This window comes from Heptranchias perlo, chromosome 3 (assembly GCF_035084215.1).
Source record: "Heptranchias perlo isolate sHepPer1 chromosome 3, sHepPer1.hap1, whole genome shotgun sequence".
Taxonomy (NCBI): Eukaryota; Metazoa; Chordata; class Chondrichthyes; order Hexanchiformes; family Hexanchidae; genus Heptranchias; species Heptranchias perlo.
This window is the reverse complement of record NC_090327.1, coordinates 78,776,982-78,792,071: the sequence shown is the minus strand read 5'-3', so window position 1 is coordinate 78,792,071 and position 15,090 is coordinate 78,776,982. Positions and strand designations below refer to the sequence as shown.

Sequence of the window (15,090 nt, the reverse complement as noted above, 5' to 3'; positions counted from 1 at the left end):
AAAATGTTAATACACTAGCAGTCATGTTAACTACTAGTGATCGAACCACTTTTTACCTTCAACATGGTTCCTTCAACAAAGAAATACATTCTCTTCTCACGATACCCGGACTTCAAGGGTTAAGTTACGAGGAGAGATTACACAAATTGGGGTTGTATTCTCTAGAGTTTCGAAGGTTAAGGGGTCATCTGATCGAAGTTTATAAGATATTAAGGGGAACAGATATGGTGGATAGAGAGAAACTATTTCCGCTGGTTGGGGATTCTAGGACTAGGGGGCACAGTCTAAAAATTAGAGCCAGACCTTTCAGGAGTGAGATTAGAAAACATTTCTACACACAAAGGGTGGTAGAAGTTTGGAACTCTCTTCCGCAAACGGCAATTGATGCTAGCTCAATTGCTAATTTTAAATCTGAGATAGATAGCTTTTTGCCAACCAAAGATATTAAGGGATATGGGCCAAAGGCAGGTTTATGGAGTTAGATCACAGATCAGCCATGATCTTATCAAATGACGGAGCAGGCACGAGGGGCTGAATGGCCTACTCCTGTTCCTATGTTCACAACTCACTTTTCAAATTATTCCAAAGCAAAGGCTAGAAACATGGTCTACCTGATTAATCAGGTTATTAGCATTTATTTTTCAAAAAAAAAGAACATACCACATGAGGACATTTAATATGTTGTACATAGGTGAAAATAGTTATAAAACAAGTCACAACCACTGGAACTACAATTACATTAAACGCCTACACACTTTCCTTATCCTTATGAGCTGTTATCTTTTTCTGAAGCAATGTTCTTGCTATTCCTGTATCCCCCAGATAGTTACCTCCTTTATCATGGCTTTCACCATTAATTTCACAATGAAAAGGAAGCAATCACTTTTTTAAAAAAATAACCTTCCAACTCTAAAAACCATTGCCCTTTCAGCTAATCTACTGAGATGTGTTTTAGTCTCTATAATATTCAAAAAAATGTTTTATAAAAACACTTATATGAGTAGTGCTTTGGAGTGATCCTATTCGATTCTGGGGCACTTTTATGCTGACATTGGGTTTTCCATTGATCCTAGAACTCCCATGTCATTACAGCCATTTTAAACTGTCAGGATTGCCCTAACACTCATCACTAAAACAGATTAACTGGTCATTATCTCATTGCTGTTTGTGGGACCTTGCAGTGCGCAAAATTGGCTGCCATGTTTGCTACATTACAACAGTGACTAAACTTCAAAAGTATTTCACTGGCTGTAAAGCACTTTGGGACATCCTGAGGTTGTGAAAGGTGCTATATAAATGCAAGTTCTTTCTTTAACACTCAATTTATAAAAATTTAGGACAAACCCAGACAGCTGAACAGGCCTACCCAAATCCTTCTCACAGCTTAACTAAGACTTAAGAAATTGCAAGATATAGATTGAAGAAGTGAAAAATGTAAATGCAAATATTAAATCAGGCAGTCAAGTTAGGATGTGATCAAATCCCAAAGTCCCTTTATGGACTATAATTAAACAGTCTGCAGAAAGCTTAGAATACTTACAATAGTGCATGTATGCTGTTCTTAATATAAATAGTCTCATTTAATTTGTAGTCAATTCAACCCCAGTATGACATTGGTCATTTTTCCACCAACAGAACAGTGGTTAGGATGGGAACATATTATACAAAACAACAGCTGGGCAAAGAATGAATTGCAATGCCATTTGGAGGTACAGAAATAGTCACAGTAATTAAACCAAAAAGAGTGGAGCATACAATGTAATAACTACTCAGTTACATGTTTCCTTTAGAGATCAATAAAATCTTTCTTGTGACAATTTGAAAACATCATATTCAAAATGTTGGTACTTTCACACCAATACACCCCTCAAACAATACCGGAAAACATTTACATTAAAAAGGGAAAAAAAGGCACAAAATGTAGCTACTGATTCCCCCAGTGGTTCAGCAAATTTATCCAATAAGTAAATGAGAAATACAGACTAGGATGTCCTGAGTTCAATTTCCAGTTTACTTCTAGTTAGCTGATCTCAGAAGGGAAAATCAGTTGGAGATGCTACATTTGGCCACAATACCACAAGGAAGAGCAAAATCAGCCAGGGTCCCCACACCTGACTGCGATTTAATCATCCTTCCCGGAAAGTGCACGCATGCAGGTTGGATGAGGACGTGATTGGGCTGGCCTTGAAAGCAATGTTAATTTAGAATATGAATATATATGTGCATATGTAAAAGTATTGAGACTTTTTGAAACATTAAATCTTTGCCTGTAATGGAGACCCACCAAGTCTAACACCCTTACCATGAGGCCACTCTGGTGATTAAATGCAACTCACTGCATTCCAGAGCAGCCCCACTACTTTTGACAGGTCTGGAAGCTGATTTAGTGGAGTCAAATCCAAAGAAAAGGCATTTTTCTTAGATTTTATAGAAAATGGATTGCATGACATTACCGAAATATAACCTGTCATAAAATCATAAGCTCAATGCATCTTCAGGTTCTCTATTGGTATTTACTTTTTCCTATACACCAGTCGTGCTTAAATATTAAAAGTGTATCAGAAAACTTCCAGATCAAACAAATGGACCGTGCCACAGTGTTAAGAAAACCGAGCAGGTCTTCACAATCTGTCCCACCTCCTTCCAGATCAGCTGGAGTAAAACACAGCAATAAACCTATCACGGGAATATGCAGCCAATTTCTGCCTAGCCACAGATTTGGGTCAGATGCAGAAACAGGTGGCAGCTTCACATCACATAAAGCTCTGGACTAACTCTCCAAATTGGCGACTTCTACACAAAGGGAGACATAACCCATCTTTTGCTTTACTACAAGATTCTGCCCTGACGGGTAAATAATAATTTCACAACTCAACAAAAGCGCCAGATCAGACTAGCCTGCAAAACATGTGGCTTATTTGCTTTAAAATGTCACCAATATGCACATTTTATTGCAAAAAAAAAACTTAAAGGGTTTTACAACGACAGGCGTATTTGCCCTCCACACACCCGATCTTGCAGCTGCATGCATTTACCGTTAGGCCCTAATAATCCTCGGTCTTGCCCCGGAGTGACAGGCGGTTGATAGCGTTAGAGAGCCGCCAGTCCTCCCCCACGTAGTGACTTACCTGGGCACGAGCCGGCGGTGACGCTCCGACTGAGCAGCTCGCGGCTTGCACTGTGCACGCAGGGTCCGCGCGGGGACCAAATAAACCGCCGCATCCCCAGCTCGAGCGTAATTTCCCCGCTCGGTTACTGGAAGGAAGAAAAGCGGTTGTGTAAGAGCATCAGCTGCCGGGCGGCGGGGGGGGACCTGCACCTTACACTACATGGAGCTGGATGAGTTTACCACATCTGAGCTCTAGCTGACTCAACTCCTCTGGGACCTGCACCCATTCCAGCTGAAGAATGGATTTTTTTTTACATATAGATTCCCAGGGATGTGTGCACCAGAATGCTCCTTTCAATAATTCACCTGCTCTTTTACATTGCTGACTGACTGACTGACAGCTGTGTGAAGTGGCTTTTTGCTATATTCAGATCACCTGCGACGGCTGGGTTTAATTTTTAACCTGTTAAAAATCATACAAAGAAATAGAATCATGGAAAGGTTACGGCACGGAAAGAGGACATTCGGCCCATCGAATCAGCACCGACTCCATGCAAGAGCAATCCAGCTAGTTCCACTCCCTAGCCCTATCCCGGTAGCCCTGCAATTTTTTTCCTTTCAAGTACTTATCCAGTTCTCTTCTGAAGGCCATGATTGAATCTGCCTCCACCACCTCCTCGGGCAGTGCATTCCAGATCCTAACCACTCGTTGTGTAAAAAAGTTTTTCCTCATGTCACCTTTGGTTCTTTTCCCAATCACCTTAAATCTATGTCCTCTGGTTCTTGACACTTCTGCCAATGGTGTTCCTCAGGGCAGTGTCCTAGGCCCAACCATCTTCAGCTGCTTCATCAATGACCTTCCCTCCATCATAAGGTCAGAAATGGAGATGTTCACTGATGATTGCACAGTGTTCAGTTCCATTCGCAACCCCTTAGATAATGAAGCAGTCCATGCCCACATGCAGCAAGACCTGGACAACAGCCAGGCTTGGGCTGATAAGTGGCAAGTAACATTCGCGCCAGACAATGGCCATCTCCAACAAGAGAGAGTCTAACCACCTCCCCTTGACATTCAACGGCATTACCATCGCCGAATCCCCCACCATCAACATCCTTGGGGTCACCAGTGACCAGAAACTTAACTGGACCGGCCACATAAATACTGTGGCTACAAGAGCAGGTCAGAGGCTGGGTATTCTGCGGCAAGTGACTCACCTCCTGACTCCCCAAAGCCTTTCCACCATCTACAAGGCATAAGTCATGAGTGTGATGGAATACTCTCCACTTGCCTGGATGACTGCAGCTCCATCAACACTCAAGAAGCTCGACACCATCCAGGACAAAGCAGCCTGTTTGATTGGCACCCCGTCCACCACCCTAAACATTCACTCCCTCCACCACCGGCGCACCGTGGCTGCAGTGTGTACCATCCACAGGATGCACTGCAGCAACTCACCAAGGCTTCTTCAACAGCACCTCCCAAACCCGCGACCTCTACCACCTAGAAGGACAAGGACAGCAAGCACATGAGAACAACACCATCTGCACGTTCCCCTCCAAGTCACACACCATCCCGACTTGGAAATATATCGCCGTTCCTTCATCGTTGCTGGGTCAAAATCTTGGAACTCCCTACCAAACAGCACAGTGGGAGAACCTTCACCACACGGACTGCAGCGGTTTAAGAAGGCGGCTCACCACCGCCTTCTCAAGGGCAATTAGGGATGGGCAATAAATGCTGGCCTTGCCAGCAACGCCCACATCCCATGAACGAATATTTTTAAAAATGGGAACAGTTTCTCTCTATCTACTCTGTCTAGACCCTTCATGATTGTGAATACCTCTATCAAATCTCTTCGCAACCGTCTCTGTTCCAAGAAGAACAACTCCAGCATCTCCAGTTTATCCACGTAACTAAAGCCCCTCATCCCTGGAATCATTCTAGTAAATCTCTTCTGCACCCTCTCTAAGGACTTCACATCTTTTCTAAAGTGCGGTGCCCAGAACTGGACACAATACTCCAGTTGTGGCCAAACCAGTGTTTTATAAAGGTTCATCATGACTTCCATATTTTTGGATTCTGTACCTCTATTTATAAAGCCCAGGATCCCGTATGCTTTTTTAACCGCTTTCTCAACCTGCCCTGCCACCTTCAACGATTTGCACACATATACCCCAGATCTCTCATTTCCTGTACCCCTTTTAGAGTTGTGCCCTCTAGTTCATATTGCCTCGCCTCGTTCTTCCTACCGAAATGTATCACTTCGCATTTTTCTGCATTAAATTTCATCTGCCACGTGTCCGCCCATGCCGTCAGCCTGTCTATATCCTCTTGAAGTTTATAACTATCTTCCTCACTATTTACTACCCTTCCAAGTTTTGTGTCATCTGCAAATTTTGAAACTGTGCCCTGTACACCCAAGTCCAAGTCATTAATATAAATCAAGAAAAGCAATGGTCCCAGCACCGACCCCTGGGGAACACCATTGTACACCTCCCTCCAGTCCGAAAAACAACCATTCACCACTGCTCTCTGTTTCCTCTCACTTAGCCAATTCAGTATCCATGTTGCTACTGCCCCCTTTATTCCATGGGCCGCAATCTTGATCATATGACTACCATGTGGCACTTTATCAAATGCCTTTTGAAAGTCCATATACTCCACATCAACTGCTTTGCTCTCATCTACCCTCTCTGTTACCTCATCAAGAAACTTTGTCAGGTTAGTTAAACACGATTTGCCTTTAACAAATCCATGCTGGCTTTCCTTAATCAATTCACACTCATCCAAGTGACTGTTAATTCTGTCCCAGATTATCGTTTCTAAAAGTTTCCCCACCACTGAGGTTAAACTGACTGTCCTATAGTTGCTGGGTTAATCCTTACACCCTTTTTTGAACAAGGGTGTAACATTTGCAATTTTCCAGTACTCTCGCAACACCCCCGTATCTAAGGATGTTTGGAAGATTATGGCCAGTACCTCTATAATTTCAACCGTTACTTCCCTCAGCAACCTAGGATGCATCCAATCCGGACCGGGTGACTTATCTACTTTAATGTGGAGATGCCGGTGATGGACTGGGGTTGACAAATGTAAGGAATCCAAGGCGGCCTTCGAGACACACAACAACGCAAAATCGTCGAACAGAAATTGATAGCCAAGTTCCGCACCCATGAGGACGGCCTCAACCGGGATCTTGGGTTCATGTCACGCTACACGTAATCCCACCAGCGAAAAAAAGTTATCTGTTTTTAACACAACGGGTCATTCTCTGTCTTTCTCTTCCTTTCGGATGTTTCTCTCTCTCTCTCTGTCTGTCTTTTTTGTTCTGGCCGTTTGTGTATTCGGTGGTCCTGTAGGTAACATCACTCTGTCTGAACACTTTGATTGCCTTGACAACGGGCAGTTGGAAAGATTATCTGAAATCACCAGGTATTGTTCTCTGAATATAAATGCGGCAACCTTCCATGGAATCCCACACTTGCTCACCTGACGAAGGAGAAAGCCTCCGAAAGCTTGTGATTTTCAAATAAAACAGTTGGACTATAACCTGGTGTTGTAAGATTCCTTACATTTATCTACTTTAAGTACAGCTAGCCTTTTTAGCCCATCCAGTATCTCAACTATATCTTCCTTTACTGAGACTCTAGCAGCATCTTCTTGGTAAAGACAGATACAAAGTACTCATTTAGTACCTTGGCCATCCCTTCTGCCTCCATGAGTAGGTCTCCTTTATGGTCCCTAATCGGCCCCACCCCTCCTTTTACTACCCTTTTACTGTTTACATGCCTGTAGAAGACTTTTGGATTCCCTTTTATGTTGGCCACCAGTCTATTCTCATACTCTCTCTTTGCCCCTCTTATTTCCTTCTTCACTTCCCTCTGAACTTTCTATATTCTGCCTGGTTCTCACTTGTGTTATCAATCTGATACCTGTCATAAGCCCCTTTTTTCCATTTCATCTTACTCACTATCTCTTTTGTCATCCAGGGAGCTCTGGCTTTAGTTGCCTACCTTTCTGCCTGGGATGTGCCTAGACTCTACCGGAACCATCTCCCCTTTAAAGGCCGCCCACCGTTCAATTACAGTTTTGCCTGCCAATCTTTGATTCCAATTTACCCGGGCCAGTTCTGTTCTGATCCGATTCAAATTAGCCCTCCTCCAATTGAGTATTTTTACTTTAGAGTGGTCCGTGTCCTCTTCCATAGCTATTCTAAACCTTATGATACTATGATCGCTGCTCCCTAAATGCTCCCCCACTTACACTTGCTCCACTTAGCCTGCCTCATTCCCTAGAACCAAGTCCAGCAATGCCTCCTTCCTCGTTGGGTTGGAAACTTACTGGTTAAGAAAGTTATCCTGAACACATTTCAAAGATTCCTCCCCCTCTTTGCCCCTTATATTATTATTGTTATCCCAGTCTATATTAGGATAGTTGAAGTCCCCAGTTATCACTACTCGGTAGCTTTTTCACGTCTCTGTAATTTCCCTGCAAATTTGCTCCTCTATATCCTTCCCGCTAGTTGGCGGCCTATAGATTACACCCGTAGTGTAATGGCACCTCTTTTATTTCTTAACTCTAACCAAATAGATTCTGTCCTTGACCCCTCCAGGACATCCTCTCTCTCGAGTACTGCAATATTCTCCTTAATCGATATTGCCACCCCCTCCTTTCTTTCCTTCCCTATCTTTCCTGAACACCTTGTATCCAGGAATATTTAGTACCCATTCCTGCCCTTTTTTGAGCCAGGTCTCTGTTATTGCCACGACATTGTATTCCCATGTGGCTATTGGCACCTGCAGCTCACCAACCTTGTTTGCCATGCTTTGTGCACATGCACATTACACACATGCACTGCAAACCAGTCTTAGACTTTCTTGTACTCTCTCTTAGTCTGATCCCAGCTAATACTGTACTATTACTTGCTCTAGTGCTATCTTTCTCTCCTGATCCTTTGTGCCCCTTGTTTCTCCTTTCCAAAGGCAGCTATTTTTTTTAAAGCTTTAAAAATGAGGGTTAAAATGGAACAAGTCAATAAACACAGCCATTGACTATACATAGAATTTATAATTTATGTATATTTCCTCAGCCCAAAGGATTGTACTGTGGTGTATTCTTTCAAATACATTTTTTTGGTTTAATATACAGGGGAGAAACAAGTTTTCCTAAGATGTGTTTCACTTATTGGAAATGTAATTATTTTGCCTAAGTATATTTCATTTTTTGATTATTATTAATTAGTATGAGTTGACTGATGGGATTGACTGATTTCCTAGTCTGTGGACAGTTTGTGTAAAAAAAGTACAGAAGTGTACATGCAAAATATATCTTGGTGTGGGTTACTTCAGTATTTGAGGTTCCCTGATAACTTTGGTCTCTCTCTAGGCAAGAACCTCAGTTCCCAACAAATAAACTGAGATGATAAAGGTCCTTTTAAAATAATTACTTTTCCAATAAGTGGAACACATCTTAGGAAAACTTGTTTCTCCCCTGTATATTAAACCAAAAATTTTTTTTTGAAAGAATACACCACAATACAATCCATTGGGCTGAGGAAATATACATAAATTATGACAAGGAGCATACAGGGTAAGATAAAGCAAAAAAAAGGGAAGCTTATGTCAGACACCAAGAGCTCAATACTGCAGAAAGCCTAGAGGAGTATAGAAAGTGCAGGGGTGAAATTAAAAAGGAAATTAGGGAAGCAAAGAGAAGGCATGAAAAAGTACTGGCAAGTAAAATTAAGGAAAACCCAAAAATGTTTTTAAAATACATAAAGAGCAAGAGGATAACTAAGGAGAGAGTAGGGCCTATTAGAGAACAAAAGGTAACCTATGTGCAGAGGCGGAAGATGTGGGTATGGTTCTTAATGAATACTTTGCATCTGTCTTCACAAAAGAGGGGGACGATGCAGAGATTGTAGTTGAGGAGGAGTATGAAATATTGCATGGGATAAACATGGTGAGAGAAGAAGTATTAAGGGGTTTAGCATCTTTGAAAGTAGATAAATCACCAGGCTCTGATGAAATGTATCCTAGGCTGCGAAGAGAAGCAAGGGAGGAAATAGTGGAGGCTCTGACCATCATTTTCCAATCCTCCCTGGCTACAGACGTGGTGCTGTGGGATTGGAGGACTGCTGACGTTGTACTGTTGTTTAAAAAGGAAGAAAGAGATAGACCGAGTAATTATAGGCCAGTAAGTCTAACCTCGGTGGTGGGCAAATTATTAGAATTGATTCTGAGGAACAGCATAAATCGTCATTTAGAAAGGCACGGGTTAATCAAGGACAGTCAGCATGGATTTGTTTCTAACTAACTTGATTGAATTTTTTGATGGGGTAACAAGGAGAGGGTCATGCGTTTGATGTAGTGTACATGGATTTTAGCAAGGCTTTTGACAAGGTTCCATATGGCAGACTGGTCAAAAAAGTAAAAGCCCATGGGATCCAATGGAGAGTGGGTAGTTGGTTCCAAAATTGGCTTAGTGGCAGGAAGCAAAATGGTCGACAGGTGTTTTTGTGACTGGAAGGTTCTTTCCAGTGGGGTCTTGCAAGGCTCAGTACTAGGTCCCTTGCTTTTTGTGGTATATACTAATGATTTGGACTTGAATGAGGGGGGCTTGATCAAGAAGTTTGCAGATGATACAAAAATTGGCCGTGTGGTTGATAGTGAGGAGGAAAGCTGTAGACTGCAGGAAGATATCAATGAACTGGTCAGGTGGGCAGAAAAGTGGCAAATGGAATTCAATCCAGAGAAGTGTGAGCTAATGCATTTGGGGAGAGCAAACAAGGCAAGGGAGTACACAATAAATGGGAGGATACTGAGAGGTGTAGAGGAACAAAGGGACCTTGGAGTGCATGTCCACTGAAGGTAGCAGGACAAGTAGATAAGGTGGTTAAAAAGGCATACGGGATACTTTCCTTTATTAGCCGAGGCATAGAATATAAAAGCAGGGAGGTTACGCTATATATTATTGTGTACGCTCTTGCCTCTGTTGAATCAATTTATTAACTATGGAGTACTTACTATTAACCTGTGGCATCGTTGCTGATTGCTGGCAATTACTCCAGTGGTAAAATTTCTTAAAATGTTGAAGTGATAATAACAGCAGCAATATAATTCCTAATCATCACCTCATCAAGGAGTAGGAATAAACGAGTCTTTTTCAGGTTGGCAGACTGTGATTAGTGGGGTACCGTAGCTAGTCACAATCTTTATCAATGATTTGGATGAGGGGACCAAATGTAATATTTCCAAGTTAGCTGATGACACAAAACTAGGTGGGAATGTCAGTTGTGAGGAGGATGCAAGAGGCTTCAAGGGGATATAGACAGGCTAAGTGAGTGGGCAAGAACATGGCAGATGGAATATAATGTGGAAAAATGTGAAGTTATCCACTTTGGTAGGAAAAACAGAAATGCAGAATATTTTTTAAAAGGTAAAAGATTGGGAAATGTTGATGTTCAAAGGGACCTGGGTGTCCTTGTACATGAATCACTGAAAGCTAACATGCAGGTGCAGCAAGCAATTAGAAAGGCAAATGGTATGTTCGCCATTATTACAAGACGATTTGAGTACAGGAGTAAATATGCCTTACTGCAATTATATAGGGCTTTGGAAAGACCGCACCTGGAGTATTGTGTACAATTTTGGTCTCCTTACCTAAGAAAGGATATACTTGCCATAGAGGGAGTGCAACAAAGTTTCACCAGACTGATTCCTGGGATGGCGGGATTGTCGTATGAGGAGAGTTTGAGTAGACTAGGCCTGTATTCTCTAGCGTTTAGAAGAATGAGAGGTGATCTCATTGAAACATACAAAATTCTTACAGGGTTCGACAGGGTAGATGCAAGGAGGATATTTCCCCTGGCTGGGGAATCTAGAACCAGGGGTCACAGTCTCAGAATAAGGGGTAGGCCATTTAGGACTGAGATGAGGGGAAATTTCTTCACTCAGAGGGTGGTGAATCTTTGGAATTCTCTACCCCAGAGGGCTGTGGAGGCTCAGTCATAGAGTACATTCAAAACAGAGATCGATAGATTTCTAGATATTAAAAGCATCAAGGGATATGGGGATGGTGCAGGAAAATGGCGTTGATGTAGAAGATCATCCGTGATCTTGTTGAATGGTGGCGCAGGCTCGAGGGGCCAGGTGGCCTACTCCTGCTCCTATTTCTTATGTTCTTAAGGAGAATGATGATGCTATGTTCTGTCTTGCTCCATGGGGCAACGCCACGGGCATTTTAATGGATTCTCAAGTGTTTGTGGATATTCCAACCAGCAATGGCTTCCCATGTTGCCTTTTGGCAACATCAACCACAAGTACACAGGCAGCTAATGATACTCAGTTTTACCTCTCCACCATCTTTGTTCAACTCTCGAATGCCTCCGTGCTGTCAACTTGCTTCAGCTGAACAGTGGGAAACCGAAGCTATCGTCTTTGGCTCCCACCACAAACTCTGCTCCCTTGCCACAGATTCCATCAACCCCCCGGCGACTCTCTCAGTCTGAATCAGAACATTAATAGTCTCGGTGGGCTGAGTTTTAAACCCCATATTCTTTCCATCACCAAGACTGCTTATTCCAAAATCCACAACATTTCCCACCTCTGCCCCTACCTTTGCCACAGTTGAAATCCTTATATATGCCTTTATCACCTCCAAACTCAACTACTTTAATGCTCTCCTTGCTAGACTCTCATTCTCTACTCTTCATAAACTCCAACTTGTCCAAAACTCTGCCAGATGTATCCTGTCTTGCACGGTCACCAGCCCCATCCTCGTTGGCTTAAACTGGCTCCCCATTCCCAGCACATTAAGTTTGAAATCCTCACTCTCATCAATATAACCATCCATGGCCATGCTCCACCCTATCTCTGCAATCCAACCCTATCTCTGCAATCTCATGCGGTCTTATATTCTCTCCCAAACACTCTGTTCCTCTGACTCTGGCCTTCTTTGCACCCCTTTCCCTGCCCCCACTTCATCTTTTAGCTGTCTTAGTTCTGCTCTTTGGAACTACCTTCCTAAATGCCTTCACTGCTCCACCTTTAAAAATCTCTTCAAGGCACAATACTTTGACCAAGCCTTTGGTCACCCCGCTAATCTCTCCTTCCTGGTTCAGCATCCATTCTCCTTATGCCCATTTTTGAAGCATCTTGGAACATTTCTTTGTGTTAAAGACCCTGTGTAAATACACATTGTTTTGGTTACCATGACTGTTGTCATCATAATCACAGACAAACATGGCTCCCTCAACTTTCAGTCATCTTGAAGCCTGATGAACGTCTACTTACTATATTCTTACTTTATTGAACAGTATGAATGAATGAACTTGCAGTTATATAGTGCTTTTCTCAGCCTCAGGGCATCCCAAAGCACTTCACAGCCAATGAAGTACTTTTGAGTGTAGTCACTATTGTAATGTAGGAAATGCGGCAGCCAATCTGCACAAAGCAAGGTCCCACAAACAGCAATGAGATAATGACCGGATAATCTGTTTTAGGTATAGATTGAGGGATAAAAATTGGCCAGGACACTGGGGACACCCTGCTCTTCTTCGAATAGTGCCAGAGGATCTTTTACCTCCACCTGAGAGGGCAGACAAGGTCTCGGTTTCAAGTCTCATCCGTAAGAGTGTATTGTCCTCTGTATGCAGTTTTGGATTAAACAGTATACATAATTTTCCTTCTTTCCTTTGACGAGCTAGAACCTCGTCACCTTGTTTGATTTTGAGTGGTTTAGGTTGGTCTGTATATGTCAATCAATCATGTGCATCTGTTTTAATATTTCTTTTCTTCTTGATGTGCTTTATAAATAGCCACATTATCTGTTGAGTTTAATCAATGTAGAAAGCTTGGTAATCAATTTTCAACCAAATAGAAGTCCCACAGATGAATGATATGAAGTATGATGAGATATTATTTAGTAATTTTCAAAAATTAATAAAGTTCTTGTTTTAATGACTTTCCTTCAACAGTAAGATCTTTGCACACTGTTTTCAGAAAGAGCTGTACTTCAGCATTGGTGTTGACACAATGTAGTGTGACACTTTGATGTCTGAAACTGAAACAAAGAGAATATATAAAGTAAGAATATAGCTATTTCAAGGTAAGTTATTGTCTATTTTCATTTTTGGATGGGGGTTGTGGAAGATATACCAATGAATGAAAATATTTTGTCATATTCTGGACTAGCCCAAGTGTGAATTTCACAATCTCTATTCATCAGTTACAATTAGAAGATAGTCCTCAGAGAGGGAACATCCATAAAAGTCTTCATTTTTTTGCACAGTCCCTCAAGAAATTCTCATATCTGTGGGAAGTCATGGACACTACCAGTGTCCCTGCCGACCATGTGTGCGGGAAGTGTGTCCACCTGCAGCTACTGACCGATCGTATCTCGGAGCTGGAGCTGCGGGTGGACTCACTGTGGAGCATCCGCGATGCAGAGAAACTCGTGGATAGCACGTTTAGCGAGTTGGTCACACCGCAGGTAAAGGGTATACAGGCAGGAAGTGAATGGGTGACCACCAGGAAGAGTAAGAGATGCAGGCAGGTAGTGCAGGGGTCCCCTGTGGCCATCCCCCTCTCAAACAGATATGCCACTTTGGATGCTGTTGGGGGGGATGACTTATCAGGGGAAGGCAGCAGCAGCCAACTTCCTGGCACCACGGGTAGCTCTGCTGCACAGGCTGGGAGGAAAAAGAGTGGCAGAGCTATAGTGATAGGGGACTCAATTGTAAGGGGAATAGACAGGCGTTTCTGCGGCCGCAACCGAGACTCCAGGATGGTGTGTTGCCTCCCTGGTGCAAGGATCAAGGATGTCTCGGAGCGGCTACAGAACATTTTGGAGGGGGAGGGCGAACAGCCAGCTGTCGTGGTGCACATAGGCACCAACGATATAGGTAAAAAAGGGGATGAGGTCCTAAAAGCAGAATATAGGGAGTTAGGAGGTAAATTTAAAAATAGGACCTCAAAGGTAGTAATCTCAGGATTGCTGCCAGTGCCACGTGCTAGTCAGAGTAGAAATAGGAGGATATTTCAAATGAATACGTGGCTAGAGGAATGGTGCAAGGGGGAGGGATTCAAATTCCTGGGACACTGGAAACGGTTCTGGGGGAGGTGGGACCAGTACAAACCGGATGGTCTGCACCTGGGCAGGGCCGGGACCGCTGTCCTAGGAGGAGTGTTTGCTAGTGCTGTTGGGGAGGGTTTAAACTAAAGTGGCAGGGGGTTGGGAACCTGAGCAGGGAGAGAGAGGAAAGCGTAACAGGAAGGGACAGAAGGTATGGAGTAATAGGTAAAGTGTTAAAAAAGGAAAAAGCAGGAACTAAGCGTCACAAAACAGATTTGAAAGTTCTTTATCTGAATGCACGTAGCATTCGTAATAAAATGGACGAGTTAACGGCACAAATAACTACGTATGGGTATGATCTTGTGGCCATTACAGAAACATGGCTGCAGGGTGACAACGACTGGGAATTAAATATGCCAGCGTATTTAACAATCAGGAAGGACAGGCAGGAAGGAAGGGGAGGTGGGGTGGCTATGTTAATAAAGGAAGGAATCACTGTAATACAGAGAAATGATATTGGGACAAAGCATCAAGATAATGAAACAGTTTGGGTGGAGATAAGGAATAATAAGGGAAAAAAAACATTAGTGGGCGTAGTATATAGGACTCCTAATAGTTGCAACTCTGCTGGAAGAAGTATTAATCAGGAGATAGTCGGGGCATGTAATAAGGGAACAGCCATAATTATGGGGGATTTTAATTATCATATTAACTGGACAAATCAAATTGGGCAGAGCAGCCTTGAGGACGAGTTCATTGAGTGCATCAGGGATGGATTTCTTGAGCAGTATGTAACTGATCCTACAAGGGGGCAGGCAACCTTGGACCTGGTCCTGTGTAATGAGTCAGGATTAATTAATAATGTCCTAGTTAAGGATCCCCTTGGAACGAGCGACCACAACATGGT

At 42.9% G+C, this 15,090-nt stretch overlaps 1 protein-coding gene across 3 annotated transcripts in view; it reads right to left on the bottom strand.

The window, feature by feature from the left end:
• The window catches only part of LOC137316340 (ATP-binding cassette sub-family C member 9-like), a 233,059-nt gene extending 229,581 nt beyond the window's left edge, over window positions 1-3,478 (bottom strand). For 2 of the 3 annotated variants that reach the window (XM_067980409.1, XM_067980417.1), the window contains exon 1: window positions 3,129-3,478. The gene's annotated coding sequence lies outside the window, so the exon portion shown is untranslated. The remainder of the gene's footprint in view (window positions 1-3,128) is intronic. The other variant, XM_067980431.1, reaches the window with a different exon arrangement.
• Between the last annotated feature and the right edge of the window lie 11,612 nt (window positions 3,479-15,090).